The sequence below is a fragment of the Pantherophis guttatus genome, chromosome 1 (assembly GCF_059756535.1).
Source record: "Pantherophis guttatus breed Tessera chromosome 1, ASM5975653v1, whole genome shotgun sequence".
Classification (NCBI taxonomy): Eukaryota; Metazoa; Chordata; class Lepidosauria; order Squamata; family Colubridae; genus Pantherophis; species Pantherophis guttatus.
In genome coordinates this window covers 200301034-200318858 of record NC_142063.1, presented here as the reverse complement: position 1 = coordinate 200318858, position 17825 = coordinate 200301034, and the positions used below count along the sequence as shown (strand labels likewise).

The following is a 17825-nucleotide window of genomic DNA, read 5'->3' as shown; positions in this document are numbered from 1 at the left end:
ATCTATCTGGCTGATGCTCTTAGCTGGGGCTAATTTTTGGGGTAGGGCTTATATTACAATCCTGAAAAATCATGCTTGGGCTTATTTTCTGGTTGAGTCTTATTTTGGGGGAAACGGATATATATTTGTGTGTGTATCCCTGTTTCCCCGAAAAAAAGACCCCACTGGAAAATAATGCCTAGCATGAAATAATCAAGCCATAGTTAATGTTATTCTGAAAGAGAAACCATAATTCAGGGCCACCGCACTCTATTCTCAACTACAGAAAAATACAGCCTGGCTAGTGATCTTAGATTTGTAAATAGTATTGTTTATAGTTCTAAAATAATTAGTACAGCTATCTAATTAAGGGACTTTTTTTTACTTTGCATTCTACATGGCCACAGACAGTCATTTCAGCTAGCTAAAGAAAGTCTGCAGGACTTCATTGATAAAAAAATAAATAAGGTACTTGAATGCTAACGCTCACTTGTGTGATATATTTCAGAGTTCAATCAGGAGCCTTAAGTCTATTGTACCTTGAGCTGAATTATGTTGAAGGTTAGACTAAAAGACCTCCAAGGTCCCTCCCATCCATACGATTCTATGGTTCTACTCTACATACTTACGTCCATGCTTCAGCCAGAAAGATTCTGCTTGAGGTACAGAAGTTGTTGATTTGAATGTCTCCAATCAATATAACATGCAATTGACAATCTGGAATACCATAAAGGAAAGCTGGCTTTACAACAATTAACCAGTGGAACAGCTTGCCTTCAGAAGTTGTGGGTGCTTCATCACTGGAAGTCTTTAAAAGACTGGACAGCCACTTGTCTGAAATGGTATAGGGCCGTCATGGCGAACCTATGGCACACATGCCACACGTGGTACACGGAGCCATATCTGTGGGCACACAAGTGTTGCCCTAGCTCAGCTCCAGTGTGCATGCAAGTGCCAGCCAGCTGATTTTTGGGCCTTCCAGGAGCACTGGAAGTCGGGAAATGGGCTGCTTCCTGCCTCCGGAGGGCCTCCGAGGGGGTGGGGAAAGCCATTTTCACCCTCCCCAGGCTCCTAGAAAGCCTCTGGAATCTGGGAAGAGCAAAAAACCGGCCTACCAAAAGTCGGGAAATGGGCCGTTTCCTGCCTCTGGAGGGCCTCCAGGGGGGGTGTAAGGACGTTTTTGCCCTCCCCAGGCTCCTGGAAAGCCTCTGGAGCCTGGGGAGGGTGAAAAACGGGCCTACCAGGCCCACCGTGCCATCGCATGCCAAAAGGGGGAGCGCAGGGGGTCACACGCACATTCATGGTGGTGCAGGGTGCAGGGTGGGCATTGAATTATGAATGTGGGCACACACCCGCGTGACCCCCCACCCCTGCTCCCCTCACTTTTGGCACACAATGGCAAAAAGGTTAGCCATCACTGGTATAGGGTCTCCTGCTTGAGTATGGGGTTAGACTAGAAGACCTCCAAGGTCTCTTTTAGGTCTGTTCTGATTGATTGATTGATTGATTGATTGATTGATTGATTGATTGACTGACTGACTGACTGACATATACAGAGAACACAATGCCTCACTAAATGTGAGAATGATCTTCTGATATGTTACTTCACTATACATTATCCATTTGATTGGACAGTTTTTTCTAAAATCTTTGACTGTGAATTGAAGCTGAAGCTGCAGTCAGAAAATCTGCTACTTCTCTCCTTCCCCATTTCATCATGTTCATTGTATCTATATTGTCCTTCTGCATTTCTATTCTGTCTGTTACAGGAATCCTGCTCGACTGTCCCAATCAGCTTGGTTTTATTCAAAATTCAGTCAAATTTAATGTTCGGAAGCATGCTGGTAATAAAGAGAAAAAATATAGTTACCTGCCTTACACATAGTTTCCAGAGAGGCAGCCACATCAGTATTTGGCAGTAAGTACAAAGTATCTTCTGCAAAACTAATCAAGTCATCTTTGTGTTGCGCTTGACCAGTGGTGACTGTATGGACAGGTCCATAATGGATTTCTTGGCAACCATGTGAAAGTTCTCTTGCGCCTTTTCCCAGGATGACTTTTTGACTTCCTAGTCTAAATTACAACGCTGGACTTTCCTGACGGTCTCCCATCCAACAAATAACCAGGTCTGACTTCTTAATCATTTCAGATCACGTCTGATTTGCTCCCTTTCAAAAGACAGAGTCATTGATTGCCTCTGGAATTTCTTACTGCTCTGGAAACAAGGAATCCGTAATGCTCTTCATCTCTTCATATAACGTGACCTCAGATACAGTTTGACTGATTAAGGAGAGAGTTTCCCTTTCGCAGTAATACAAGAGTTTGATCTATAAATGAAGACCTAGGTGTTAATTATCAGCGTTTTGAAAGGAAGGAAAGTTTGCCTTCCTACACAGGGTCTCAGCACAATGACTTCATTCAGCAACTCCCGTTCATGCATGCAAAGTTTTGGTAAAGAGGAAATCCCACAGAGTTCAAACCTCCGTGCCTAATTTACGTGGCCCTCCTCCTCCCCTTGTTTGCTTTCCAGGCCTTGGCCAGAGATAACAAAATAGTCACCAGTGAAATGTCTGGAGTAGCTGCTTAGTAATGAATGGAGGCCAACCAGACTTCCCTCATACCCCCTGGGCAATATGGGTAGATTCTCAACAGTTGAACAGCACTTTGAAGCCCACCCCCTCCCCTCTTCCCTCCCGTGCACTTTGCAAGCTTTTCAAATTCAGTCAGGTTTTTAATGGACAAAGCAGAGATGCCGTCTGCTTAAAATTTACCTGGGGATTAAAGCAAGATTTGGAGGGAGGTGGAAATAAAGATTAAACTCTGTGATGCATTGACGTAATAAGAAGAAATGTTGGCAGTTTACAATCTTCCTTTCCTTCTGCGAATATGGAAACTTCAAGGTTTCCCCCCGACTGAATCAAAATCCAGACACAACAAAGTTGAACAGGGAAGAAAAAGCATCTCTTCAAGCTGAACCACCTGGTGTTATCAGACGAAGCCATGGTGTATTGAGAAAACACATGAAATGTAATTTCTTGAAGTCTTTATAATCAAGCTGTAAACTTTGTTGAGGCCATATTTTCATCTGACATATGAATACAGTCAAAACAACATCCCTGATTGCAGCTAAGAAAACAAACCAATTATGATTTTAGGATGTTGTACAGATAGTCCTACGACCACAATTGAGCCCAAAGTTTATGCTGCTAGATCAGACATTTTTAAGTGAGTTTTGCTCCATTTGCCACAGTTGTTAAGTGAGTCACTGCAGTTGTTAAGTTAGTAACACAATTGTTAAGTGGCTTCCCCATTGACTTTGCTGGTCAGAAGGTCACAAAAGGTGATCACATGACCCCAGGACACTGCAACCATCATAGATATGAGTCAGTTGCCCAAGCATCTGAATTTTAATCACCTACACCAGGGGTCAGCAACTTGCGGCTCTGGAGCCGCATGTGGCTCTTTCACCCCTCTGCTGTGGCTCCCTGTAACTCAAAATATGCGTCACAACTGCCAATGTGTGACACCCACACAATTTATTCAGCTTTTCAACCCCTGGTAGGCCAACCATGGATAAATCCAAGAAAAGAAAAGTTTGAGAAGAAAGCAGAACATTTAATTCAACTACACATGCTAGTTTTGTGGCTGCTCAAGAAATAGTCAGGGACGGGAAGGGTTTTGTGGCTCCCAATGTTTTCTTTTCTGTGGGAAATGGGTCCAAATGGCTCTTTGAGTGTTTAAGGTTGCAGGCCTCTGACCTACACCATGGGGATACTACAACGGTAAATTTTTCCATGCTGTTGTTCTTTTGAACAGTCACTAAACAAACTATTGTAAATCAAGGATTATCTATACTCTTTGCTCAAATGTTAACTGAACAGGGAAGTAGGTGCTTGTTAACTGAGTGGGTCCAACTACATATTACAAAGATCAGTACTAACAAATTTTCCCCCATCCCCCCATTTTAATTTGATAGCTTTCTGCTATAAATGGAGTTTAAAGCAGTTAACACACGAAGTTAAAACAAAAATCAGTTCAGTATCAGTATCAAAATCATTGTCTGTTAAAAACAAATCCTCCCTACATAAACTGCCCTTTTCAGTGCATGATAGTTTAGAGTCAAACCTTGATAGCAGAAAGACAAAGAAGAGGAAATTTAGCTGAGAGTTGAAGAACTTAGGAAAGACTGAAGCTTTTGATTCTTATGTTATCACACCCCAATTATCTTCTTCTTCCTTATGGCATCTTCAAGATAGAAAATAAAATATTTCCCAATCTATGACGGTCCCAGTTACAGTAGTGGTTAAATACCTCTAAGGTGACATACCTCCATTACAAAAATTCAACAGGTAGCCAAACAAATGTAATGCTTCATTGTTTTTATGGCAGCCTAAGCAGACGCATTTCTGAAACATCTCACTTCCAAAACATGATGAATAATTTAAGAACTCTTCTGGCTGGTGTTTGACATCTAGTTAAGTACCATTTTTAGAGAGGACTCACAGACACCAGCATTTCAAAAATGTATAATGATTTATTTAATCCTGTTCAGGGGTGGGATTCAGCCGGTTAAAACTGGTTCAGGAGAACTGGATGTTAATTTTAATCTGATTCACCGGACCAGTAGTTGCAAGGACTGGCTGACTCCGCCTACCCCACCCCACCCCACCCCTCCCAGGAGTCTCCACGTAGCCCATTTTGGATGCCAGGTAAGTGCAGCGCCCACACAGAGGTATCTGGGAGGATGAAAAATGGGCCTCCCAGAAGTCCAGAAACGAGCCCCTTTCCAGTCTCCGGAGGGCCTCCGGAGCCCAGGGGAAGCCGTTTTCACCCTCCTGGAGGCTCAAGAAAAGCCTCCAGATCTGGGGAGGGTGAAATCATCGCCACCCCCGCTGTGATGCAGGAGGCCGAGTAGGCCACATCCACCATGGCCATGCCCACCCAGCAACCGGGCAGAGAACCGGTTGCTAAAATTTTTGAATCCCACCCCTGATCCTGTTCACTTTTCTGGTGGATCTTTGAGCCAAGAGAGGGAGAGACTGTACTATACGTGTAAGCTGGCAATTGCCCTTTTAAAGGAACTCGGCATTTTCATATCTGTTTCCTGCACAAGCCAGAGGATTACTTAGGCAGCAAACTTACTTGGTTTTAACGTAAGTATGAATTAACAACTGGGGAAAGAAAAGGTATACATTCAGAACTGAACACAAATGAGCTGTATTTCATGTCGCCCTCCCAAAATGGAGAAATGTCTTAGAAATGAGGTTTGAACCCTACTGACATGCTACTGTAATAGCAGTCACAGCTGCTTCTGTCCAAACACTGATATTGACAAGAAAGACCATTGATTTCTATCCTTTTTTTTTTTAACCCAGTCTGTTTTTATACAAATATCATGGCACAGCACGCGGTGCCAACTTCCCCATGGTGCCTTCTGTTTTTCCAACCTGACCGCTGCAGCTAAATGAGGAAATTTGTGAGAACTCTTTTTCCTCTCTGACTATAATCCAAGTCAGAAAAGAAAAAAGAAAACCTGCCCAACCTGGAATTCTGGGGTAACAGGTAGCCCTCGACTTATGACCACAACTGAGCCCAACATTTCTGCTGCTAAGCAAAACAGCAGATTTTGCCCCATTCTACGGCCATTCTTGCCAGAGTCGTTAAGTGAATCACTGCAGTTGTTAAATTATAACACGGTTGTTAAGTGAATCTGGCCTCCCCATTGACTTTGCTTGTCGAAAGGTCACAAAAGGTGATCATGTCATGTAACACAGAGACACTGCAACCATCACAAATAGGAGTCAGTTGCCCAGCATCTGAATTTTGATCAAATGACTCTGGGGATGCTGCAGCGATATGTAAGGATGAAAAACAATCATATGTCACTTTTTTCTGTGCCGTGGTAACTTTGAACGGTCACAAAACGTTGTAAATCGAGGATTATCTGTACTTTATCAGAATACCAAATTCTGTTCATTGCTAGTCAATTTTGTTGGTTGGAAATATCAGTAGCAGGAATCCTTGTACCCATCTATGAAAATTGTTTTATCCTGTTCTGGAAGAAATAAAGGTGACTCTTTCGCCCAACATTTTGGAATGCTTCAACACTACAGAGTTTTTTATTTCATTTCTATTTTCCAATTCCTTACAATGCAATCTGAAACTGAACTTGGATTGCCTTCACATCTGCCAACCTTGAACACTAATAATATGCAGGAAATACCAAGAACAGGTAGAAAGATTAAAACATCCAGGATGGTGGTTATGGCATTTCGATCTAAATACTGTTGCTTTTATCTATCCCTTGACATTACACCCAGGCACAAAAGAGTAAAATTTCAATTATGATGCTGTTACTGCTATATTGGTTCTTGAGGTCGTCCCCCTATATTTACTGCTGCCAAGTAATCCTTTCAGTTCTGTAATAGGATAACTCTCTTTCTGAGGGAGGGGAGTGATTCAAAATGTGAAAAATTAAATAGGTATTAAACAGTGACCTGCCAAGGCACCATCCATTATTTCTGTTTCAAAACCTCCATTAGCTGTGATATTAGGCAGTCGGAAAGTACTTTGTACAGTAAAGTCCTTTTTTATAATAGATCTAGTGGACAACCATTTAGATATCAGCCAGCAGTGTGCAGCAGCTGCCAAAAAAGCCAACACAGTTCTAGGCTGCATAAACAGAGGGATAGAATCAAGATCACGTGAAGTGTTAATACCACTTTATTATACCTTGGTAAGGCCACACTTGGAATACTACATCCAATTTTGGTCACCACAATGTAAAAAAGATGTGAGACTCTAGAACAGTGATGGCTAACCTCTTTGCCGTCGCGTGCCAAAAGCGGGGGGAGCATGGGGAGGTTGCCCACGTGTGTGCCCACACCCATAATTCAATGCGCCCTGCCCCTGCGCATGTGCGCACGCCCCCCCCACTTTTAGCACATGATGGCACAGTGGGTACGGTAGGCCCGTTTTTCACCCTCCCCAGACTCGAGGCTTTCTAGGAGCCTGGGGAGGGCGAAAATGGCCTTCCCCATTCCCCCGGAGGCCCTCCGGAGGCTGGAAACAGTCCATTTCCCAACTTCCGATGGGACCAAAAGGCCCAAAAATCAGCTGGCCGGTGCACACATGCGTGCTGGAGCTGAGCTACGGCAACGCTCGCGTGCCCACTGATATGGCTCCGTGTGCCACCTGTAGCACCCGTGCCATAGGTTCGCCATCATGGCTCTAGAAAAAGTGCAGAGAAGAGTAACAAAGATGATTAGGGGGCTGGAGGCTAAAACATATGAAGAACGGTTGCAGGAACTGGGTATGTCTAGTTTAATGAAAAGAAGGACTAGGGGTGACATGATAGCAGTGTTCCAATATCTCAGGGGTTGCCACAAAGAAGAGGGAGTCAAACTATTCTTCAAAGCACCTGAGGGTAGAACAAGAAGCAATGGGTGGAAACTAATCAAGGAGAGAAGCAATTTAGAACTAAGGAGAAACTTCCTGACAGTTAGAACAATTAATAAGTGGAACAATTTGCCTGCAGAAGTTGTGAATGCCCCAACACTGGAAATTTTAAAGAAGATATTGGATAACCAATTGTCTGAAGTGGTGTAGGGTTTCCTGCCTGGGCAGGGGGTTGGACTAGAAGACCTCCAATTCCCTTCAAACTCTGTTATTCTATTCTATTCTATTCTATTCTAATCTTGATGCTAATTTGTTGGGTCTTTACTTGCTTTCATGGGCATCTGGGTGGGGGAAATATTAAGGGGTCCAAGAGGCTGGAAGGCAAGGTGAAGCAAGAATTCAGTGTCTCAAAGGTACTTTTCAAGAAGCAACTGGACTTTCTGGTTTATTTTTTTTTCCTTTTAAAGACATTTCACTTCTCATCCAAGAAGCTTCTTTAGCTCTGACAGGATAGTGGGGAATCGAAGGATAAATGACCTGGATGATTGAGAATCTCTACAGACGTTTAGCCATATAAATTGGGATGAACACCTTTTGAATAATATGGGAATAAGAATGGATTTCCAGAAGAAAAAATTGCAGACTACAGGAACCAGGAGGACTACTCAGGTGACCCTGAGGACACAGATAAACCTCCAAGTGCTTCAACAACCCACTAAAAGGATGCCGATTACCAGCTGTCTGCAAGGAATATAAATCCTTCCATTCCCCACTATCCTGTCAGAGCTGAAGAAGCTTTCTGGATGAGAAGCAAAACATCTTCAAAAGAAAAAAGAAGTCCAGTTGCCTCCTGAAAAAGCACCTTTGGGACAACCAACCCGTATGACTGAGAATCTCTACAGACAAGAATTCAGTGACTTCACTGTAAAGTAAAGCAAATGGAGCAATGGTGTTTGGTTTTTTTTTTTTTTTACAAAGGTTCTGAAACCATCTAGAAATATTAAAGACTGGGTCAAAGGTACTGTAAGAGTTGCTTATCTAAGCAGAGAAAATCAGGTGGGCAGCTTGCTTCTTTGAACACAGGTTGCAACATTGACGAGAAGAATTAAGATGAAGGTCACTAATAAGATGGCCTATCTTGCTTCCATGAAATATTTGCAGGGATGCTCAGCCTTGTCTTGTCTGTGCCTAAGCTAAGACACAGCCAACTTAAAACAAAACACAGTTTAGAAGTCCCAGCCTTGGGAAAAAATAAGGTCCAGCTTTGCTCCATTTTCAGAAGAAAAATAGGAATGCAGTCATTGAAAGAAGCCAGTGTCATAGAGATGACCCATCTGGACCTGGTCTAGGGGCTGTCCAAAAAGTGCACAAGGGGAGGCTTTTAGAGGGATGGAGCAGAAAAATAGGAATAATAATAATAATACATGCCCGCTGGCCAGGGGTGCTATTCAGCAGGTTCTGACAGGTTCTAGAGAACCGATAACGGAAATTTTGAGCAGTTCAGAGAACCGGCAAATACCACCTCTGGCTGGTCCCAGAGTGTGGTGGGAATGGGGATTTTGCAGTATCCTTCCCCTGCCACACCCACCAAGCCACGCCCACCAAGCCACGCCACACCCAAAACTGTTTTTACTACCGCCAAACCGGTAGTAAAAAATTTGAATTCCACCACTGCCGCTGGCCATCATCCACAAGTGCTAATATAGTATGTAATGCAATTTGCACGTACAAATTAGGTTGAGTGCGATGGACAAACTTAATAGATGTTTAGAAGAGTCTGCTTTACTTCACTTTTCATTTTGACTCCCTCTGTTATGAAGCCCTGTCATACATCACAAGGACAATCTGAAAAAAGTTAATTGGATGTCAAAAATCTCATTTTCAGTTTGTTGGATAGGAAATTTGTTTATTAGCCACCTGCCGCTGTGGCCCTAATGACTGAATGAAAATACCAGACTGCAACTCTGCATCTTAAATAAATTACATGCTGGAAGGAAAGCAAACATCTGCAATTTGCCTCTGGCAAAAAAAAAGAAAAAAAAAGAGGATTATCAGGGCAAAAGAATTCTTTGTTTGCCAGGAAATGGGGGGAATGGGGAAGGAGAGATGACAAAGCAGTATACAAGTTTCAGACATAATTTTGATCAATTACATTTGGTCATGTCAATGTTCCTTTTTTGAAAACTTGTTTGTAGCAAGGGAAGTTGAATTGAGAACTAAATTGGGGGCCTTTCAATATTTTTTTGCAATGTTTTTAACCAAATATATTGATATTGCTAAGGAGCTGCTCTTAAGAAGAAGATCCAATTCTGCTAGAAAAACACACATGATCAGGACAGAAAGTATATGATGTTGTCAAAAGAATAAACAATGATCCCTAATTGTTAAATTCATCCTCATATTATCATAACCAGGAGGGAAATAATCACTGTAACTATCAATACAGTAGTCTAGAGGTGATCCTCGACTTACAACAGTTCATTTAGTGACTGTTCAAAGTTACAACGGGATTGAAAAAAGAGATTTATGGTCGTTTTTTACACTTATGACCATTGCAACATCCCGGTGGTCATGTGATCAAAATTCAGATGACAACTGGTTCATATTTATGACGGTTGCAGTGTCCCTGGAGTTATGCGATCCCCTTCTGTGACCTTCTGACAAGCAAAGTTAAAGGGGAAAGACAGATTCACTTAACAACTGTGTTACGAACTTAACAATTTTCAATGATTCGCTTAACAACTGTGTCAAGAAAAATCATAAAGTGAGGTAAAATTCACTTAACCAATGTTTCACAAGATCAGAAATGTTGGGCTCCATTGTGGTCGTAAGTCGAGGACTACCTGTAGTGGTGGTCGAAGGATTTGTAGCTATGAATGGACGAAAGCAGGGGTGGGCTTCAAAAATTTTAGCAAGGGATTCTTTGCCTGATTGCTGGGTGGGCGTGGCCATGGTGGGCATGGCCTAGTTGGCCTCCTGCACCACGGGTGGAGGTGTTTTTGCGCTCCCCAGGCTCCGGAGTCTTTCCTCAAGCCTCTGGGAGGGCGAAAACGGTCTCCCTAGGCTCCGGAGGCCGTCTGGAGGCCAGAAACGGGCCCATTTCCAGCCTTCCCAAACTTCCATTAGGCCCATTTTTTGCCCTCCCCAAGCCTCCGCACGCGCCCTGCACTTACCTGCATCCAAAATGGGCCATGTGGGGACTCCTGGGAGGGGCGGGATGGGCAGGGCCAGCCAGGAGTGAGATTTGGGGGTTCTCCAAACTGCACAGAATCTCAGCTACAGGTTCTCCCAAACCCCTGCGAACCCCCAGCAGTCTACCCCTAGACGAAAGGTTTGCCCCTTTGAAGCAACAGAAAGTCAATCTAGAAAGAGAAGCTGGACAACTCTGCATGGGACCTTCTCAGCTGACAAACAGCCTGCACAGAGCTGTAAATGAGCTGCACAGGCAGAGGAAGTTCCCTCCGACTGCTCCAAGAGCTTTCGGAAGGCAGCTTCTAGGTGCCCTATCATAAAGAGAAAGCTGACAAATGGACTTCCATGTTGCCTGAAGCCAGGTTTTCACATGAAAAGAAGCTTTATTAAGCAGGGGGGGGGGAGCCTTAGCATGAGGTTCAGAGTACAATCATGACTTCAGAAGCCAGCATTTCTCATGCTCCCTGTATTTGATTTGAGGCTGAAAGCCATTTGAGGGAGCCAAAACAAGCAGAGCCATTCCTGCCGACTTCCACAGGTTTGTTTCATGGAGTCTCTTGCATCTCCAGTCGGATTCAGAAAAACCACACTGCTTCATTTATCAAAAGGGTATGTGACTCAAGGCCCAGTTTATTAATGTTTAGAAGTCCTCCGCTCGACAGACAAGTTGCACACATAAGTGGCATTTTCCTTTTTATTTATTTATTTATGCCTTTCTGGTATTGTGGAAAAGGTAACATTAAGCAATACTTTGCAACAGCGCTTATATTTAGATTGGCTTGAGTAGACCAAAAAAAAAATGAGTTCACCGCTAAGGGGTAACATGAAGGTCAGCACAAAACGGATTAATTGTGTGTTTGTCGTATTGAAGAAGGAACACTCTTCAACTCGGGTCTTCTAATGGAGAGTGCTCTTGTCTCTTACCCAAAAACTGGCATGTAAGCCCAAGACTGAAGATATTCATGCCAAATTGTCCTTAGGATTAAAAGAACAGGGCCAAATCTTTCTCTAAGAGTTACTACCATTTCCATTTAGCACTAGTAATGTAAGGGGCATCTAGACTAGGCTTCCTGAAGTCAGAATCTTCCAAAAACATTCCATGACCAAAGATTCAGTTGTGAATTATCATTCAACACAAATGAAGGAGATCAGGTTTGGAAAGGGAGGTCTACACTCAGTAAAAAAGAGTGAACTAATACGTTCTTCATATATTCCTTGCGGTGCATAAGGGTAAGAGTGAGGAACAAGATTGAACCTACCAGAGGTGGTATTCAACAGGTTCTAACCAGTTCTGGAGAACCGGTAGCAGAAATTTTGAGTAGTTCGGAGAACCAGTAAATACCCCCTCTGACTGGCCCCGCCCCCATCTATTCTCTGCCTCCCGAGTCCCTGCTGATTGGGAGGAAATGGGGATTTTGCAGTAACCTTCTCCTGGGGTAAGGAGAGAATGGAGATTTTACCTGCCACGGCCACCAAGCCACGCTCACCAAGCCATGCTATGCCCACCAAGCCACGGCCACAGAACCGGTGGTAAAAAAATTTCAATCCCACCACTGGAACCTACCAAAGTATACGTGTTTGCCCTTTCAAATATAGTACAATAGGAAAGGCAATACAGAACAGAAATAGGTGTCTCCTTATGGGTATCACTCTTTCATTTAACAGGGCCGAAGAAGGCATTGAAAGGATGCTTTAGTTCACAACACTTCCAGGATGCTACTCTTTTCAATCAGATTTACAAATCCAAGTGGGAACGCATTCTGAAGCAGGAGTTTGAATCATAAGAGGTAAGTGGCAATGACCTTCGGAGGCAGGAGGAAGAACCACAGACTAGGCAACGGTCAAATAAGAAGCAGATGAATCTGCAGAAGGAATGGGGGAATGGCAAACTTCTCAGAAGAGATGGTAAAGGTGGTGCGACAGAGGTACTTTCAGACCAGCAAGATTTTGTTAATGTAACCTTACAATAAAGATAGAGCTAGTACCCACTGGGCATGGTTCTTGTCTGGACTACCTTGCAAGGCTAATGCAAATTCAATGAATTTGTTGTGGCTTTGGACACTGTTACAGATAGTATGAAATATCATTGGCCAATTAATTTAATAAAATGATCAAGTTCTCACTCTTTCAGAGTTCTTTGGTGGTGGCAAGGCTAACAATCCTTTGGATTTCCTTTTCTGCCTCAGCTTAAATGTGGTCAGTTGTGTACAGTGGTGGGATTCAAAAAATTTTACTACCAGTTCTGTGGGCGTAGCTTGATGGGCGTGGCAGGGGAAGGTTACTGCAAAATCCCCATTTCCTCCCAATCAACTGGGACTCGGGAGGCAGAGAATAGATGGGGACGGGGCCAGTCAGAGGTGGTATTTACTGGTTCTCCGAACTACTCAAACTTTCTGCCACCAGTTCTCCAGAACTGGTCAGAACCTGCTGAAACGCACCTCTGGTTGTGTAGCCTTAACTTTGCTTTCTTCTACTAATTCAGTCATATAGTTGTAATACGGTGTTCCTGTAAATACAGTTGCAAATTATCTAGCCCCAGGATCTAGAGCGGTGTTTTCAAAATATATTTTTAAAAATGAAGTTCAAAGTATTATTAGCCGTGCCACCACCAAAGAACTCTGAAAGATAGAGAACTTTTAGGCTGGCTGAGTATGGGAGTTAAAGTCCACACATAATATTAAAGTTGCTGAGGTTGGGAAACATTAATCTAGCATTCGATATTCAATGTGCCAAGCCCAGCTGATAGCTCCTTATCAATTTGAAAAGTTAGTCAAATTAAGACTTTTTATATTTAGGTAGGAGACTACCCAAAATGTCCAGGACTCTTATGTGAGACTGGGAAATTGAGAAAACCAGTCCAGATTAATGAGAAATTTCAATTTTGTACCATTATCAAGAGAACTATGTGGATACAAAAAAGATTAGATTTTCAGTGTGGCAAGATCTAAAACTGATGGGACTAAGAAAACATAGACTTTTTCCTGATCAATCTGAGGAAGGAAGAAATGTTGCTAGGACTGAATGAAAAGGGGAGTCAAACGTAACAGTAGTTTCCCTGACTCAAGTGTGAGAGAATTAGACAATTGCCTCAATTTATGTCACAGATTTTGCAGAGCTCAAAAAGTAATGGAGAATAAGCTATCAAGAGACAGAAAGCAAATTTCATATAGCTCATAGATTCATAGGGTTGGAAGGCACCTTGCAGGTCATCTAGTCCATCCCCCTGCTCAAATTGGGGACCTTCTTAGAAGACTCAACTTATCTCAGGTGGCAATGAATTTGGGAAGAAGCGTTTCAAATCACTCAGACTTCACTGAGTATAAATGAGAATGGAAAGCTTCTCTTACAGTTTACAAGATTTCTAAGGCAAGTAGTAAAGATATTTTACTGACCTCTACTCAGTTCTTCTGCTTCTGCTGTCTAGCCCATCTCTGTTGGACTTGAGAATTCATTTCTAGGAATAGATGTTGGTTTATTAACTTCATCAGAATAGGAAAAACACCAATGTGGTCTTTCAGAACAGTTGCTGATGCAGTCTTAACTAGTCTGAAGACCATTGTCAATCTCCTCTTTTTATATAGGGATATTGATTTTAGCCAACATGCCTGTAATTAAACTTCCTTGCTCTTTACTGTATTTTCCTTTTTCCTCATGGAAAATTTATCTTGTTTGGTTTATAACATATGCCATTATCTGTTGTATGTTTTAACATAAATACTGAGTGTGGTTTTTGCTGGAAAAAGACATAAAAATGGCAGCCCTTCAGTATTCATAATTCCTTTTTGAAGGAATTCTGTTCCCAAGTTCAGTTTCTTAGGGCAGAAGTATAAAAATCCCTCTCTGGAGCTTTTTCCCTCCAAATTATTGTTCCAAAGTATCTCTGGGATATTCCTGCCCATAAAGATAACCTCTAAGTTGTTTCAAAATTCTGTAATTTTCTATTTAAATCCTAGAGTCTTTAATGGACTGAAATAAGTAAACATATTTCATCTTCACTGACCTTTGTCTTAATATCAATCACAGAAGTCATTCTTTCTGTGGAGAGATTCAACATCGTAGTAGAAAGGCATCAGATGTGGCCTTAAAGAAATGTCCCTGCCATTAGCTCTCAAATGTTTAATTAGGCACTAATTGGACACTTCATTATTGTTCATAGGAAACCTTTCCGAAGCTGGATTTGGCTAACTGCTAAATTTCTTCATGATTAAATCTTGGAAAAAGATCCTAAGCATATAAACACATGACACAGCTACCCAATCTCTAAATTTATATTATCTAAAATAAACACTGTCTGATGTTTTCTGTAACTGACATGCAATGAATCCCACATTGCAACCAATATGATAAGCCTGGTAAACAACAGAAATTACACTTCATTACACACCAAGAAACATTTGCTTAACTTTCATATACACTGTTTGGTTGCTATGAACATTGCAAATCACAATAAATAAAGGGTAGAATTTTGAAAACCAGGACCAAAAAAAAATTGTCCATCTTCAGATTACAACCTAAATCCAACTTCATTTTGTGTTTCATCACTTAGCATTAAGGGGCTTTCAAAATTGTTACCAAAAGATATTTCATTATTTCAAAAGTCCTGGTGGGAAAATACTCAACTCATGAATTCTTCTGAAAAGGATATTTACAAAGTGAGAACTAAATGTCCAAGGATATAAGATAGTAATTAATACCATTCCTCATATGCTTGCTGAAGCATTCAAAAGTTTTGTTTGTGATACCCCGTATCTACTTTGTGCCACCACATGATTCTAAAACTTTTTCAATCATCCCTGAAAATTATTTATATTATTTTCAGGAAGAAATAGTAAGCAGAATAACTCTAACTTCCTTTGACCATGGTGTTCCATAGGAAAGAAAGGTGAGCTTTTTCACCCTGAGAAATATTCTAAAATGTAAAGATTAAGCTGAATAGGCTCAACATGTATACATTATACCAATAAGTAAAGGGAGTTCTATTAGGAGCAATATGTGTTCTTAAAGCTATAACACTAATGACTTTTGTACAATAAGATATAAACTTTTATACAATACTATACAGTACAAGTAGATCTGATGAAAAAAATTGTACCTTTCAAATGTCTATGTCACAGTAAATATATTCAGCCTTTAAGGCAGGAGTGTCAAACTTAGTCAAGGCCCGCGGGCTGGATCCAGCCTGCGGGGTGCATAAATCTGGCCTACAGGCCACCCTGGAAACAGCGAAAGATCGGCCCTCCCTAGCTCCATTTTCACTGGCGGAGGCTTGCAGGAGGCTGTTGCAGCTAGAAACGGAGCTTGAGAGACCATTTTCGCTAACAGAATGCTCGGTCCACCACAGGCACCACCAATATGAGTGATGTCGAGCTGGCCATGCCATGTCAAACACACCCCTGCTTTAAGGAGTCATAAGACTAGGCTTCAGCTACAACAGAGGATCTTGGTCACTCTTTTGGAAATTATCATTTTGGCTTCTTCACATATTCCAATTTCAACTCCTCCTGAACAACAAGAAACTCAGGGATACATTATTTATCAACTAGATTTAATTTTCTTTAGAAGGATGATGCCCAAGGCAATATTTGCATTTCTTTTTTTTTTTACAATTTACATGATGAGCAGAGCAAATGTTCCAACCGTCAGATTAGCTCCACCCGTAAGATACACCCTCCCCAAAGCAGGAAGCAGTTCCTTCAACCCCTGTCCTGGTAACCGGCAGAGCCCTCTGAAAACATAATCCCTAACTGCTTTCCTGTTTAACTTTCTGCCGTTCAAATACCAGTTTTACATTAAGAGGGGGGATTCAAAATAAAATTCTGGTTTCTTCAAAAAAAAACAAAAAAACCCACAGCCAATACATGAAGGGAAGTACAATTGCAGCCGGCATACCCCTTATGTGGCTGGCTCTCAAGTGCCCTGCCACTGAGCAAAGAAGTTTCATTTATCTAACCGCTCATTTGATAAAGTTTACTTTCCTGTCAATTAGATGAATTGTGTTTTAAAGCCATCTAAGCTATGCAAACAAATTCCATATGCAATATGTGGTAGGAAAAAATGCATTGTTTAGAAAAGTACCCTATTCCTCCAGTTCCATTTTATAAGGCTATATCAGGCTTCAACCATATGGACCCAATGCTGCGGTTACGATTGTACCCTTTCTTCATTCCAAAGCTTGGAAAAGGTATTATATTAATATTGATGGTTTAAGCATTCACTATTTTCTCTGGGAATCTCTATAGACCCGTGATGTGGCAAGCATGCCACAGGTGGCACGTGGAGCCATATGTGTGGGCACGTGAGCGTTGCCCTAGCTCAGCTCCAGCGCGCATGCACACGCCAGCCAGCTAATTTCCAGTCCCACCAGAAGTCGGGATACAGGCCATTTCCGCCCTCCGGAGGGCCTCCAGGGGGAGAGGCCATTTTCACCCTCCCCAGGCTCCAAGAAAGCCTCTGGAGCCTGGGGATGGCAAAAAATGGGTCTACTGTGTCCACCGTGCCATCGTGTGCCAAAAGCTGGGGGAACATGGGGGGGCGTGCGCACATGCGCGAGGGGTGAGGGGCGGGGCGCATTGAATTATAGGTGTGGGCACGCACACGTGTGACCTCCCACACGCTCCACATGCTTTTGGCATGCAATGGCAAAAAGGTTAGCCTTCACTGCTATAGATCTTTGTGTTAGTTTTTCTGGTATATTCTCATCTCCCATCCACCCCTCACCCCAACATTTGCACACTCACATTTTCGGTTCTGGGTGAACTGGTTGTTACATTATGTGATGCCCACCTCTGGCTATAATACACCAGATTTAAGGGGAGAGGGTGTTTAGGAATCTGGCTACATATCTAAGTATATTGCTTAAGAATTGTGATTGATGCTCTGAAACTCAGTTTGGATATACTGAAGTGGCTTCAGGAATTTTAATGAATCTTAACTAATCACCTGAAATCATCTTCTGCTCTTTAAATTATGTTATGTGATGCCCTTGCCCTAAATTTATTAATTATTTATCCTTAAGTACTTAAGCAAAATGGTTTGGTTGAGCTCTGCATATGTGGGACTGATTGGGGTAGATTGTAAGGGTGACACCGAAATATAATTTTATCATATTTTATCTATATCTTAAATTATCCCAATTTCATTTTAGACTGTATTTTATTCCAATTTCATTTTAAATCATATTTTATTCCAATTCCATTTTAAATTGCTTCTATCAAATTTTAGTAATCATTTGTTTCTGGAACTCTGCACTTTGATAT

The 17825-nt window shown here is 42.0% G+C and overlaps 1 long non-coding RNA gene across 1 annotated transcript; it reads left to right on the top strand.

Annotated features, from left to right (window-relative positions):
* The first annotated feature begins 480 nt into the window (after window positions 1-480).
* Window positions 481-3024, top strand: LOC117674363 (uncharacterized). Its single transcript, XR_004593815.2, has 2 exons — window positions 481-641; window positions 1749-3024. It is a non-coding gene; the product is annotated as an uncharacterized LOC117674363 (long non-coding RNA).
* Window positions 3025-17825: the final 14801 nt, after the last annotated feature.